The 15,325-nt window shown below is 39.0% G+C and overlaps 1 pseudogene; it reads right to left on the bottom strand.

The window, feature by feature from the left end:
- Positions 1 to 218: 218 nt before the first annotated feature.
- On the bottom strand, positions 219 to 1,573 carry LOC116623115 (annotated as a pseudogene).
- Positions 1,574 to 15,325: the final 13,752 nt, after the last annotated feature.

Raw genomic sequence — 15,325 nt, 5'->3', positions numbered from 1 at the left:
CTAATATATATATTTTTAAGACAAGGAATACTTTATTCAAACCCATCAGAGAAATGGACAGCTTGGGTCTGTAACAAAGCATTGTGTTTTTAAGCATAGGTCAGTAAATGTATATGAGAGTATACACTGCTACATACAAATTAACTGATCAAAGCACAACTTTTCAATGTTCAAAACAGAATAAGCTTCCCTGTAAAAGCAGCACCTTTGTGACATTTTTAACTTGAGTATTCCTCTCCTTCTTCTTCACTTTCTCCCTCAACAAAATCCACACCAACTTCCTCATAATCCTTCTCAAGAGCAGCCATGTCCTCACGAGCCTCAGAAAACTCTTCGTCCTCCATGCCTTCACTTGCATACCAGTGACCAAAGGCACACTTGGCATACATCAAGTTAAATTTGTGGTCCAGGTGAGCCTAGGCCTCAGCGATGTTTGTGGTGTTGCTCAGCATTAACATGGCTCTCTGTACTTTGGCTAGGTCCCCCTCTCCACAGTGGGAGGCTGGTAATTAATGGCAACATTGAAGTCAGTGGGGCACCAGTCCATAAACTGGATGGTACACTTGGTACTGATCAGATCAATGGCAGCATTGACATCTTTGGGAACCACATCACCATGGTACAACAGGCAGCAAGCCATGCATTTACCATGGTGAGGGTCATATTTCACCCTCTGGTTGGCTGGTTCAAAGCATGCATTGGTGATCTCTGCTACAGAAAGCTATTCATGGTAGGCTTTCTCAACAGAGATGACAGAGCCATATATGGCCAGAGGGAAGTGGATTTGGGGATAGGGCACCAGGTTGGCCTGGAATTCTGTCAGATCAACATTCAGGGCTCCATCAAATCTGAGGGAAGCAGTGATGGAGAACACAATTTGACATGTCAACCTATTTAGGTTAGTGTGGGTTGGGCATTCAATGTCAAGGTTTCCACAACAAATGTCATATATGGCCATGTTTTCTACCATGAAGGTACAGTCAGAGTGCTCTAAGGTGGTGTGAGTAGTGAGGATGGAGTTGTAGGGCTTAACTACAGCTGTAGAAACCTGGAGGGTTGGGTAAATGGAGAATTCCAGCTTGGACTTCTTGCTGTAATTGACAGAGATGTTCCATCAGCAGGGAAGTAAACCAAGAACCAGTTCCCCCTCTGAAGTTGTGGAAAACCAAGAAGCCATGAAGACCTCTGCACTGATTGGCCAGTTACTAAATTCAGTCTAAGACAAGGTCAATGATCTCCTTGCCAATAGTGCAGTGCCATCGGGCATAATTATTGGCAGCATCTCCCTTGCCTGTGATGAGCTGCTCAGAGTGGAAAAGCTGGCAGTAGTTGCCAGTGTGAACTTCATCAGTGACTGTTGTTCCAGGTCTACAAACACTGCCCTGGGCATGTGCTTGCCAGCAACCGTGTCACTGAAGAAGGCATTGAAGGAGTCATCTCCTCCCCCAATGGTCTTGTCACTTGACATCTGGCCATTGGGCTGGATGCTATGTTCCAGGCAATGGAGCTCCCAGAAGGCATTGCCAATCTGGAGAACAGCCTAGCCAACATGGGTGGTAAGGCATTCACACATGGTTGCTGTTTTGCAACTGCCAAGGCGATGGTAGGGAGGAAGGGGAGAGGTTGTTATTTCTTACAGCTTGACTCTTAGGTGGTCAATGTAAGAGAACCTGCCTTGATTTACTGATATATTGTTGAGGATTTCTGCATCTATTTTCATCAGAGATATCAACTGGTAGTTTTTTTGTAGTGTCTTTATCTGATTTTCATATTAGGGTAATGCTGGTTTCATAGATTGAATTTGGGTTTTCCTTCTATTTTTTGGAATAGTTTGAGAAGAATAAGTATCAACTCTTCTTTAAATGTTTGGTAGAATTCACTTCTGAAGTCACCTGGTCCTAGACTTTTGTTTATTGGGAGCTTTTTTATTACAGATACAATTTCATTGCTAGGGTGAGGAAAAAATGGTGGAGGAGTAGGTGACCCTATTCCAACTGGTCCCCTGAATTGAGCTGGATATCTACCAGACCATTCTGAACACCCATGAAATCAGCCTGAGATGTAAGAAGATATATCTGGATTTCTACAAACAGAATATCGCAGGCAGTTGGTTTCAAGGTATGAAGCGGGGAGCCATAATTCTGCAGGCAGATATCAGAAGATAAAAGGAAGGGAGAGGGAACCTTTGGGATCCTGCACTGCCAGTGCGCAAAAGCCTCCCACACTGGGGACGGGGCACAGACTAGCAGACCGGTAGCGGTGGGGAAAGGACTTTAGGGCAGATCCCTGGACTGAAACTTGGAGAGGCGGGGCCACCCATGTGAACTGGGGGCAGCTGGTGGTTTTAAAAGCACAAAGGGAAGAGACATGCCCCAACCTAGAGGTGAGGACTGGGAGTGCTGCCAAGAGGCGCACAACCCAGGATGCTACCGTTTTTAGCAGCACGAACAGAAATGGAGATAGTGTGGCCTGGAGAGCTCCCTGAAGAACAGACTGTGATCTCTCTGTTCTGAGACAGAAGGTTGGAAACAGTCTCTTCTGCTCTGATGCTCAGGAGAGACATGGAAAGCCACCGGGGAAAGCTGCCAGAGAACAAAAGCCACAAAAAACTGGTTTTCACTGAGCCCATTCCCCCCCGACAAGGGGCAGAGCAACTCTGCCCAAACAGGGTTGCCTGAGTAATGGCGTGGCAGGCCATTCCCCCAGAAGACAGGCTGGGAGAACAAAAGGCCAACAACCCTAAGGTCCCTATAAAACAGGTGCATCTTGCTTGGGTTCTGGTCAATAATTTGAACTCTGTACATTCCCTCAACAGAATGACTAGGAGGAAGAACCCCCCCAAATAGGAAAAACTCAGAGACTGTGACTTATGCCACAGATTTACAAATTGATACAGATATAACCAAGATGTCTGAGATGGAATTCAAGGTAGCAATTGTGAAGATGATAGCTAGAATGGAGAAATCGATTAATGGCAACATAGTGTCTCTAAGGGCAGAAATGAAAGCTGAATTGACAGAACATAAAAATGCTATCAATGAGATCCAATCTAATCTAGATCTAACAGCTAGGGTAAACGAAGCAGAAGAATGAATTAGTGATCTAGAAGACAAATTGATAGAAAAGAAGGAGAAAGAGGAGGCCTGGGAGAAACAGCTTAAAATCCATGAAAATAGAATTAGAGAAAGAAGTGACGCCATGAAACGTTCCAATGTCAGAATTATTGGGATCCCTGAGGGGGTAGAGAGAGAGAGAGGACTAGAAGATATATTTGAGCAAATCATAGCTGAGAACTTCCCTAATCTGGGGAATGAAACAAACATTCATGTCCTAGAAGCAGAGAGGACCCCTCCCAAGATCAAGGAGAATAGACCAATGCCCTGGCATGTAATAGTAAAACTCGCAAATCTTAGAAACAAGGAAACCATCTTAAGGGCAGTTAAGGGGAAGAGATTCCTTACATACAGAGGGAGGAACATCAGAATAACATCAGACTTATCCACAGAGACCTGGCAAGCCAGAAAGGACTGGCAAGACATATTCAGGATACTAAATGAGAAGAACATGCAGCCAAGAATACGTTATCTGGCAAGGCTTTCATTTAGAATGGATGGAGAGATGCAGAGCTTCCAAGACTGGCAGAAACTGAAAGAATATGTGACCACTAAACCGGCCCTGCAAGAAATATTAAGGGGGGTTCTATAAAAGGAGAAAGACCCCAAGAGTGATCTACAACAGACATTTACAGGGACAATCTATAAAAACAAGGTCTTTACAGACAACATGATGATAATAAATTCATATCTTTCAATAATCACTCTCAACGTGAATGGCCTAAATGCTCCTATAAAACGGCAAGGGTTGCAGATTGGATAAAAAGACAGGACCCATCGATATGTTATCTACAAGAGACTCATTTTGAACCTAAAGATACATCCAGACTGAAAGTGAAGGGATGGAGATCCATCTTCCATGCCAACGGACCTCAAAAGAAAGCTGGGGTAGGAATTCTTATATCAGACAAATTACATTTTAAACTAAAGTCTGTAGTTAGAGACACAGAAGGACACTATATCATTCTTAAAGGGTCTATCCAACAAGAAGATCTAACAATTGTAAATATCTACGCCCCCAACATGGGAGCAGCCATCTCCATAAGCCAACTGTTAACCAAAATAAAGAGTCATATTGATAACAATACGTTAATTGTAGGAGACCTAAATACTCCATTCTCAGCAATGGACAGATCATCTAAGCAGAAAATCAACAAAGAAACAAGAGCTTTGAATGACACACTGGACCACATGGACCTCATAGATATATACAGAACATTCCACCCTAAAACAACAGAATACTCATTCTTCTTGAGCGCACATGGAACTTTCTCCAGAATAGACCACATACTGGGTCACAAATCAGGTCTCAACCAATACCAAAAGATTGAGATTATTCCCTCCATATTCTCAGAACATAATGCTTTAAAACTGGAAGTAAATCACAAGAAAAAATTTGGCAGAAATTCAAACACTTGGAAGCTACAGACCACTCTGCTCAAGAATGTTTGGGTCATCCAGGAAATCAAAGAACTTAAACAATTCATGGAAACCAATGAGGATGAAAACACATCAGTCCAAAACCTATGGGATACTGCAAAGGCAGTCCTAAGGGGGAAATACATAGCCATCCAAGCCTCACTCAAAAAAATAGAAAAATCCCGAATTCACCAACTAACTTTACACCTTAAAGAACTAGAGAAAAAGCAACAAACGATGCCTAAGCCATGCATTAGAAGAGAAATAATTAAGATTAAAGCAGAGATCAATGAATTAGAAACCAGAAACACAGTAGATCAGATCAACGAAACTAGAAACTGGTTCTTTGAAGGAATTCATAAGATCGATAAACCACTGGCCAGACTTACCCAAAAGAAAAGAGAAGACCCAAATTAATAAAATTATGAATGAAAGGGGAGAGAGCATGACTAAAACCAAGGAAATAGAAAGAATTATTAGAAATTATTATCAACAACTATATGCCAATAAATTAAGGAACCTGGAAGAAATGGATGCCTTCCTGGAAACCTAAAAACTGCCAAGACTGAAACAGGAAGAAATTGACAACCTGAATAGGCCGATAATCAGTAACAAGATTGAAGTAGTGATCAAAACCTCCCAAAAAACAAGAGTCCAGGGCCTGATGGATTCCCAGGGGAATTCTACCAAACATTCAAAGAAGAAATAATACCTAGTTTCCTGAAGCTATTTCAAAAAATAGAAACAGTAGGAAAGCTTCCAGACTCATTCTAAGAGGCCAGCATTAACTTGATCCCCAAACCAGGCAAAGACCCCATCAAAAAGGAGAATTTCAGACCGATATCCCTGATGAATATGGATGCCAAAATTCTTAGCAAGATCCCAGCTAATAGGATCCAACAGTACATTAAAAGGATTATCCACCATGACAAAGTAGGATTTATTTCCAGGATACAAGCGTGGTTCAACATTCACAAATCAATCAATGTGATAGAACACATTAATGAGAGGAGAGAGAACCATATGGTCCTCTCAGTTGATGCAGAAAAAGCATTTGACAAAATACAGCATCCTTTCCTGGTTAAAACTCTTCAGAGTATAGGGATAGAGGGACTATTCCTCAATTTCATAAAATCCATCTATCAAAAACCCACAGGGAATATCATCCTTAATGGGGAAAAGCTGAGAACCTTCCCTTAAGATCAGGAACACATCAAGGATGCCCACTCTCGCCACTATTGTTCAACATAGTACTAGAAGTCCTAGCAACAGCAATCAGACAACAAAAAGAAATAAAAGGTATTCAAATTGACAAAGGAGAAATCAAACTCTCTCTTTTCACAGATGACATGATACTTTATGTGGAAAACCCAAAAGACTCCACCCCCAAATTACTGGAACTCATAAAGCAGTTCAGTAATGTGGCAGGATACAAAATCAGTGCACAGAAATCAGTTGCTTTCTTATACACTAACAGTGCAACTGTAGAAAGAGAAATTAGAGAAACGATTCCATTTACAGTAGCACCAAAAACCACAAGCTACCTCGGAAAAAACCTAAGCAAAGAGGTACAATATCTATACTCTAGGAACCACAGAACACTCATGAAAGAAATTGAAGAAGACACAAAAAGTTGGAAAAACATTCCATGCTCTTGGATCAGAAGAATAAACATTATTAAAACTTACGTTTATGCTACCCAGAGCAATCTATACCTTCAATGTCATCCCAATCAAAATTCCAATGACATTTTTCAAAGTGCTGGAACAATCAATCCTAAAATTTTTATGGAATCAGAAAAGACCCCAAATCACCAAGGAAATGTTGAAAAAGAAAAACAACGTTGGGGGCATCATGTTGCCCGATTTCAAGCTATATTACAAAGCAGTGATCACCAAGACAGCCTGGTACTGGCACAAAAACAGACATATAGACCAATGGAACAGAATAGAGAGCCCAGATATGGACCCTCAACTCTATGGTCAAATAGTCTTCGACAAAGCAGGAAAAAATATGCAATGGAAAAAAGACAGTCTCTTCAATAAATGGTGTTTTTTGACTACTGATTCAATTTCTTTACAGGTTAATGGTCTGTTCGAGTTTTCTATTTCTTCCTGTTTCAGTTTTGGTACTTTATATGTTTCTAGGAAATTATCCATTTCTTCTAGGTTGTCCAATTTTTTAGCATATACTTTTTCATCATATTCTCATATACTTCTTTATATTTCTGCGCTTTTGGTCGTTATTTCTCCTCCCTCTTTTGTTATTTTATTTATTTGGGTCCTTTCTTTTTTCTTTGTGATAAGTCTGTCTAGAGGATCAGTTTTATTAACTTTTTTTTAAACAATTTTATTTATTTATTTGAGAGAGAGAGCATGAGCAAGGGGGAAGGGCAGAGGGAGAAAGAGAAGCAGACTCCCCACTGAGCAGGGAGCCTGATGCGGGGCTGGATCCCAGGACCCCAAGATTACAACCTGAGCTGAAGGCAGACACTTAACCAACTGAGCCATCCAGGTGCCCCTTATTAACTTTTTCAAAGAACTACCTCCCATTGTCTCCGATCTTGTGTTTTTTTTTTTTCAGTATCTATATCATTCATTTCTGCTCTAATAGTTATTATTTCCTTCTTTCTGCTGGCTGTAGGTTTTGTTTGTTGTTCTTTTTGTAGGACCTTTAGGTATAAGGTTAGGTTGTTTATTTGAGATTTTTCTTGCTTCTTAAGGTAGGCCTATGTTGCTAGATACTCCCCTTTTAGGACCACTTTTGCTGCATCTCAAAGGTTTTGGACTGTTCTATTTTCATTTTCATTTCTTTCAATGTACTTTTTAATTTCTTCTTTGATTTCCTGTTGACCCCTTCATTTTTAGTAGCATGTTGTTTAACTTCCATCTATTTGTGGTCTTCTTATGGTTGATATCTTCTTGTGGTTGACTTCTAGTTTCATACCATTGTGCTCAGAAAACGTGCATGGTATGATTGCAATCTTTTTGTATTTGTTGATGCCTATTTCATGACCTAATATATGATACCTTCTGGAGAATGTCCTATGTGCACTTAAAAAAGCATGTGTATTCTGCTGATTTAGGATGGAATCTTCTGAATATATCTGTTAAGTCTATCTGGTCCAGTGTGTCATTCAAAGCCATTGTTTCCTTGTTGATTTTCTGCTTAGATGATCTGTCCATTGATGTAAATGGGGTGTTAAAGTCCCCTACTATTATATTATTATCAAGGAGTTCCTTTATGTTGTTATTAATTGTTTTATATATTTAGGTACTCCCAAGTTGGAGGCATAAATATTTACAATTGTTAGAACTTCTTGTTGGATTGTCCCCTTTATTATGATATAGTGCCCTTCTTCATCTCTTGTTGCACTCTTTGGTTTAAAGTCTAGTTTGTCTGATAAAAGTATTGCACTTTGCCTTTCTTTTGACATCCATTTGTGTGATAAATGTTTCACCATCCCCTTATTTTCAATCTGCAGGTGTCTTAGGTTTAAAATGAGTCTCTTGTAGACCCATAAAGATGGGTCTTATTTTTTCATCCATTCTGACACCCTCTGGAGCATTTAGTCCATTTACATCCAGAGTAATTATTGATAGATATACATTTAGTGCCATTTTTTACTTGCTTTGTCATTGTGTCTGGAGATTTTCTTTGTTCTTTTCTTGTCTTTGTCACTTTTGGTCTTTCCTTCCCACTCAGAGTCCCCCTTAATATTTCTTGCAGGGCTGGTTTAGTTGTCATGGATTCCTTAAGTTTTTGTTTGTCTGAGAAACTCTATTTCTCCTATTCTGAATGACAGCCTTGCTGGACAGAGTATTACTGGCTGCATATTTTTCCCATTCGGCACTCTCTTCTGGCTTGCCAAGGTTCTGTTGAGAGATCTGCAGCTAGCCTTTTGGCTTTTCCCTTGTAAGTTAGAGACTTCTTTTATCTTGCTGCTTTTAAGATTATTTTTCTTTATAACTATATTTTGCAAATTTACTTACAATATGTCTTGGTGTTGGCTTGCTTTTGTTGATTTTGATGGAAGTTCTCTATGCCTCTTGGGTTTGGATGTCTGTTTCCTTCCCCAGATTAGGGAAGATTTCAGCTATTATTTCCTCAAATAAATTTTCTGTCCCCCTTTTCTATTTCTCCTTCTGGGACTCCTCTACTATGAATGTTACTACATTTGTTGGAGTCACTGAGTTCCCCAAGTCTATTCTTGTGTTGCATAATTCTTCTTTCTCTCTTTTGTTCAGCTTCGTTATATTCCATTTTTTTGTCTTCTCTATCACTTAGTCATTCCTCTGCTTCTTCCATCTTTGTGTTCATTGCATGAAGCCTGTTTCCAATCTCAGTTGTTGCATTTTTCTTTAATGACATTCTTTTTTAACTCTTTTATCTCTCTGGTAAAGGTCTCCCTGAAGTCTTCCATTCTTTTCTCAAGCCCAGCTAGTATCCTTATGATTATTGCTTTAAATTCTCCATCAGCCATGTTACTTATATCTGTTTCACAGAGGGTCATGACCTTATCTTGTTGTTTCATTTAAGATGAATTCCTCTGTCTTGGCCTTTTGTCTAAGTCTCTGCCTTCTTTATGTTAGAAAAACCCATTATATTTCTTGCTCCTGAGAGTAATGGCTTTATGAAGAAGAAGTCATATAGTGTCCAGGACCTGGCACTTTAAGGAGTGTCTCTGGTGTGTGTTGGGTGTGCTTTGCTGTTGTGTTTTGGTTGCTCCATCCTTCAGGCCAGTCATCTGCAGAGGTTCTTCTTGCCTACAGTGGACAATTTTTGGTCCTTGACCAGAATGTGGTGAGTTTTAACTAGTTGTGCTCTGGTCTGCTTGTTAAATGAGACCTGATACTAATTCCACTAGAACCGAAGCCCTGTGAAACTCTCTGATCAGGAGACATGTTTGTAGGTGAGGGTTTCTCCTGGTCTTCTGGAGAAGATGTCCACCACACTGGGATTGAGGTAAGCTTGACTGAGAAGTGTAGTCTCGTCAGAGCACAGGATTGTGGGACTTGATGTAAGCAGGTTAGGCAGCCAGTGCTGGCACTGCGTTGCTTCCTGCAGGTTGCTCTTTGTTTATGTTGAGGTGTGGGGGAGCGAAATGGTGCCAGACAGCTCCTTTGTCCTTGGAGAGGTGTCTGTAATTCTGAATCTCAGGGATGTGCTCCAAGAAGAGTGAATATTCTCCCCACTGTGTGGCCCAGGTGTTCTTCAGATTGCTATTTCCATTCCATTTGCCCCTGGGTTGTTTGCCTGCTTTCTCTCCAGGAGTAGGGCAGTGCTCTCAGGGCTCTATCCCAGACAAACTTGCTGACTTTTAAAACGCCAATATATAATCCCTGGTGGTTGCAAGAACTCATGAAAATCAGCCACCTTCCTTTCCCAGACAATGACTTTGGGGAAATGTTCTCATTTTGCCTTCCTCTGTGTGATCTCCCCCTTCTCTCCCCTCTCTGCATCCATGGCTCCCTCCCCTTCACAGCACCTGCAATCTATTTCTCCCCTAACCATGTCTCCACACTTGCTACCTTTTTTGATATGGCTTCTTCTCTCCTTTTGGTTGTGGAATTTTTTCTTTTAGTCTTCATGTTGATTTCTGGGGTATTTAGAATGATTTGATAGTTATCTAGTTGTGTTCATGGGATGGGCTGAGCCTAGGGTCCTCCTACTCTGCCACCATCTTCTCTCCCTCTCATCATAGTTTTGATTTTCATCTCCCTGTTCAATGATGTTGAGCATCTGGTCATATACTTGTTGGCCATTTGTATATCTCCTTTGGATAAACGTCCATTTTAGTCCTTCACCTTCATTTTTCTTTTTGTGGTTTTCTGTTTATTTTTCTGCAAAGAATGCTTATTAACTTTTATATTGAAAAAATTATTGTGAATAATAATAATAAACAACATATCAAGCAAGTTGTTGCAATAAGTAGATGGGCCAATCTTGAGTGGCTGATTGGGGTAGCTTGTGGGTAAGGCTACTGATTTTACTTAGGATTAAACACTTAAAGTGAAAATTTTATTCCAAACCAAGGCCCCTCTCTTTTGTGGATGAGGTAGCTTGGGTGACATAAAGCAGGGCAGGCAGAGGATTAAGTAAGTGAAGCTGAGCTGGCAATGCAGCCATGAAGCAATAACAAAATCCATGTGGGAGACTTGGCAATCTTGCACATGAAATCTTGGTCTGGATGCTACAAATTATTGTTCTCGCAGGGATTTTGATATTTAGAAGAAAACTTTATTATGTAAGGTTTATGGCTTTTATCTAGCCAATTCAGAAGAGGTAACTAGGTAAATCACTAAAAATTTTGTAATCTGTGTTTCAAGAAATGCTCTGTAAGCATTTAGGGTCCAAGTTTATGTAAAATAAAGAAAAACAAGGAAAAGCTCATAACATGACTTTAAAATTCCAGTAAAAAAGGGTGCCTGGGTGGCTCAGTCAGTTAAGCATCTGCCTTTGACCCAGGTCATGATCCCAGGGTCTTGGGATTGATCCCTTCATTGGGCTCCATGCTTAATGGGGAGTCTGCTTCTCCTTCACCCTCTGCCCCCCAACCCCCACTCATGCTCTCTCTCATGCACTCTCTCTTTCAAATAAATAAATAAATAATCCTTAAAAAATAAAATTCTGGTAAAAAGTTTAATCCTTGAATTAAGTGATTGATATCAACAAAGTGAGTTTCCCAAGTGTCTGGACTAGTGACAGTACTAGCAAACTTGCTGGATGGAATTACTGCTTTGAAAGGAAATAATGGGGAATGATGGCATTCAAACCTCTTAATTGGGAATGCAAACTATTATCATTATTTTCTTGAAGGAGAGGCTAATATGATAGCAGAGTGATCTGAGCAGGAGTATACATTCATTCTGCAAGAGCTAATGTAAACTGGACATCTAAGGTAATTATGGGAAAGAGTTATTAGGTTCAATAAACCAACCATATATACGAATAGTTCTATTCTTGCTTCTGAAGTCTTTTTTTAATTGAAATCCTAGATAGCATGCATGTTTAAGAACCACTCACTTTTACTATACTACAGATTTCTTCCTGTAATGTCCTGCCATTCACCCTGAGTATTATTTAATTTTCAGTGCCTCTTGCTTTCTGTTACGGTTCTGCTTATCTCTTCTTTCATATTCCAATACCTGACTGAAACTGCATGTGGATATTATGTTGTCTTGTCATCTACCTCCTCAACATTTTACTGTTTTATTTTTCAACTTGATAAACAGCACTTTATGACTTGCTTATTATCTTACAGCTGTAAATTTTCTATCCCATTTTCAATCATTCCTGAAGTTTTGACTACATCATGTCTCTGCTCCTACGTATGGATCAGCAATCTTGGCTTGGTATTATAAAGTCTATTTATCTGCAACATTAATACTACCCACCTTCTCTTCCTCCTGACTTATTTCCTCTGGGATAAGTCCACCTCATTATTCAGTCTCGTCTCTTGCTTTCTATACCACAGTGTTCTCTGCCTCCTAAGATCAGTATCTTATTTCCTTTCTTGAAAGATTAGCTTTCTTTTTTTTCTAACCACAGGGCCTTGCTCTACATTATTATATGGTTCACCCTTGGTCTCACTCAGCCTCCCACCTCTAGTCACTGGTTATGGATCACAGTATTCTATTACCTTCTTATGATGTTTTTAACCTTCTTCTCCCCCTCTTTCAGTGTGTATAAGGGAATATACCCCTTAAGGACATTTTCTTTTTATTGTCCCAAAGTCCCCCACCCCAAATCAGGTCTCTATTTTCCCCTGGTGAGTCTAATCTGTCATATGTTTATTTAGCACATTTTCACATTTAAAGAAGTTAATTAACATGCACCCAGTCTATAGAGGTAGTTGACATAAGGCTGGGAGCAAAGCCCAAGAATTTGTTTTTCAAATAGCTCTTAAGACTATGTTTTTTTTCATTCTCTTGCTCCAGAATTTGAATAGATACAATCATGAATAAAGTACTTGGGTTTAGTTCACAAGGAAATTGCCAGAAACTGTGTGACCTTCTCCATACCCTAGATTTCTCTAATCAAACCCATGTTAGTCCCCTATGAACTGCTTAGGAGCAGCTGGGAGTCAAACCACAGAACAAGACCAATGCATATTTTATGTTTTTCTTTCTCTTTCATCCAGAAAAGCAAAATTATTCATCCTGATCTATCATTACAAGTGACTTCCAAGAATACAATAAGGAGATCATGTATGGAGGTGATCCAAGTCTGGAAAGTGGGAAGAAGACAAAAGGAAGAGGACTAAATTGTTGTACAGATTTGTGTTGCTCTGGTTGACCACATTATTACAAAGATAAAATGGGACAGGAGAAAGTGAAAGAGCTCCCTTATCTTCAACTTGTACCAAGGTCCATTTTATTTGTTCTTAAACAAATATTGAAAATACACTCTGTTCAACCCTATGGCTTATATGCCATATGAGGCCATTTGGGATTTGTAGTTTGGCTTTTAAGGAACAAAATGAGTTACAAGGTGCTGAATTTGAGTGAACAAAAATCACTGTTTTACCTAACCATTATTATTATGTTACCCAGTAGTAAAGAAGGGCTTTTATATAATGAGGAAAATTACTGGCAATTAAATGGCTATCTTTCTTCTCTTTTCCAGTTCAAATGCAAGGGGTGATTGTTTAACCATTACATCTAAATTATAGAGGTCATTCGTGATCATTAATAAATAAAATGGTTAAGTGCAATTACACACTAAAGAAGCCAGCCTAGTCAACACTTTCCTGATCATGTAAAAAATATATCAAACAATCTTAAACGTATCAGACTCTTCTTAATTCCTATTGCCTTGCCCTGATGTGATGGACATTGTTTTTCAATCTTAGCTGAAATACAGTAATGGTTGAAATAAAGTCTAGTTTAATTGAAAGTTTTTCTGTTCACAAATATTCATAAAAGACTAGATTATTTCCTTTTGTGAGGTGAAAGACTTATTAGGATCCTTATTGAAAGATATAGGAAATTTGCCATAGCTATTTTGGTGCAATTGTCTTAAACTAACTTAGGTCAAATAGTCACCTTCCTATGTAACAACTATTGATTTTCTTCCTACTATCAAGTAGTACATATAACAAATGCCTCTGATTTAATACTGGGGCTCATTTCATATTAATAATTATTATAGGAGCAACACCTATAACTAAGATTTATGTGTTTAAGTGCCAGGCAAATAAGTGTCAAGACTAAGCTTATACTTGACATTCATTTATCTACATTTACAGATGAGGTAGCTCATGTTGAGGGATTAAGTGACTTGGCAAAAAATTATCTATCTAGGAAATGGCAGAGCTGGAAAATAAAATCAGAAAGTTTGTTCTTGGCTACTTCCTTAGTCAGTTTGGCCTTCTATAACAAAACATCAGAGCCTGGGTAGTTTATAAACATCAGGAATTTTTTTCTCATAGATCTAAAAGCTGGGAAGTACAAGATCAAGGCACTGGCAGATTTAGTTCCTAGTGAAGGCCTGATTTCTGGTTAATAGATTGTGGCTTCTCATTGTGCACTCACACAGTGGAAGGGGAAAAGGAGTTCTCTGGGGCCTCTTTCATAATGGCATTGATCACCTTCTAAAGGCCCCACCTTTCATATCACCAACTTGGGAGTTATGAATTTTGAAGGACACAAACATTCAGACCATAGCAAATGCTATACTTTATTATCTTATCCTAGATTCGGGCAGGTGAGAAGACCCAGAGTTACTTGCTAACAAAACTGTCTTTGAAGCATACAATTTAATGGTTTTCTTTTTAGGACACATGAAAATGTTCCCAAGTAAAACAAACAGAAAAACAACAACAACAAAATATAATACAAAACACCACCATTTCAAATTTTCATAGATTCTCATCTATTCATCTATTTCTCAAGGTTCAAATGTCCACATCTTTTTCAAGGTTCAAATCTCCACATCTACCTGGTAATGATGATTGGAAAACAAATGCAACTTAAGAAATGCTACTCATTTAAAGTATTACATTGTTGGGAGAATACTATCTGTAAATTCAACAAGATAGTAGGGATCCACTTATGGTTCACTATCTATGTAGATGAGGTGAATGCGTTCTATCTCTTGTCTCCCTGGGGTGAGCTATAGAAATCTCACTTTCTTTAACAATAACAATGCAAACACAAAACAAAACAAATTGGCATATTGCAGCAATTAAAGAAGCAATGACAACTGCCACTGAATTCTACATTCCTGGAGCAGAGTTTCCACAGTTATTCTCTCATTTCCTCCACCCCTTTTGATTTCCATAACACTAATTAATTTCTGATTTTGCTTAACCATGCTGTGTGTGTTTGTGTGTGTGTGTGTGTGTGTTTAATGCATATGTGAGTTGTTGAAAAAGTAAGGAATATGCAGAAGAAGTAAAAAACAAAAACAAGAACTCAGAGAAATAAGCTCACTTATGCCTGGAGTGCTTTAACAAAAGATTGAACTTGAGCTTTCAGTTTTTTATGACATTATGGGTGTAAGGGACCAGAGAAAGACAAGGGCTGACCAGATGGGAAATCTACTGTAATGCTCTTATTCCTGTATAAAACTAGGATTTCAAAAAGCTATGTCCCTAGTACAAAGGTAGACTGGAAATAAAGGTACTCATCATACACTAAGGAATTCTTAATGAAAATTGCCTATCTCTAAACTTGGTGTTGGATGGTGGAATAAATACCTCCCCCGAAAATTAACTTTAAAATGGTCTTTTGTTAGTAGTCACCTCAAGCAGGTTTTAGTGGATGAATCGATTACTGTAAAAAAAAAAA

This window comes from Phoca vitulina, unplaced genomic scaffold, assembly GCF_004348235.1.
Source record: "Phoca vitulina isolate PV1807 unplaced genomic scaffold, GSC_HSeal_1.0 scaffold57, whole genome shotgun sequence".
In the NCBI taxonomy this organism is placed as follows: Eukaryota; Metazoa; Chordata; class Mammalia; order Carnivora; family Phocidae; genus Phoca; species Phoca vitulina.
Note: the sequence above shows the minus strand (reverse complement) of the source record. Positions and strands in the feature narration are given on the sequence as shown.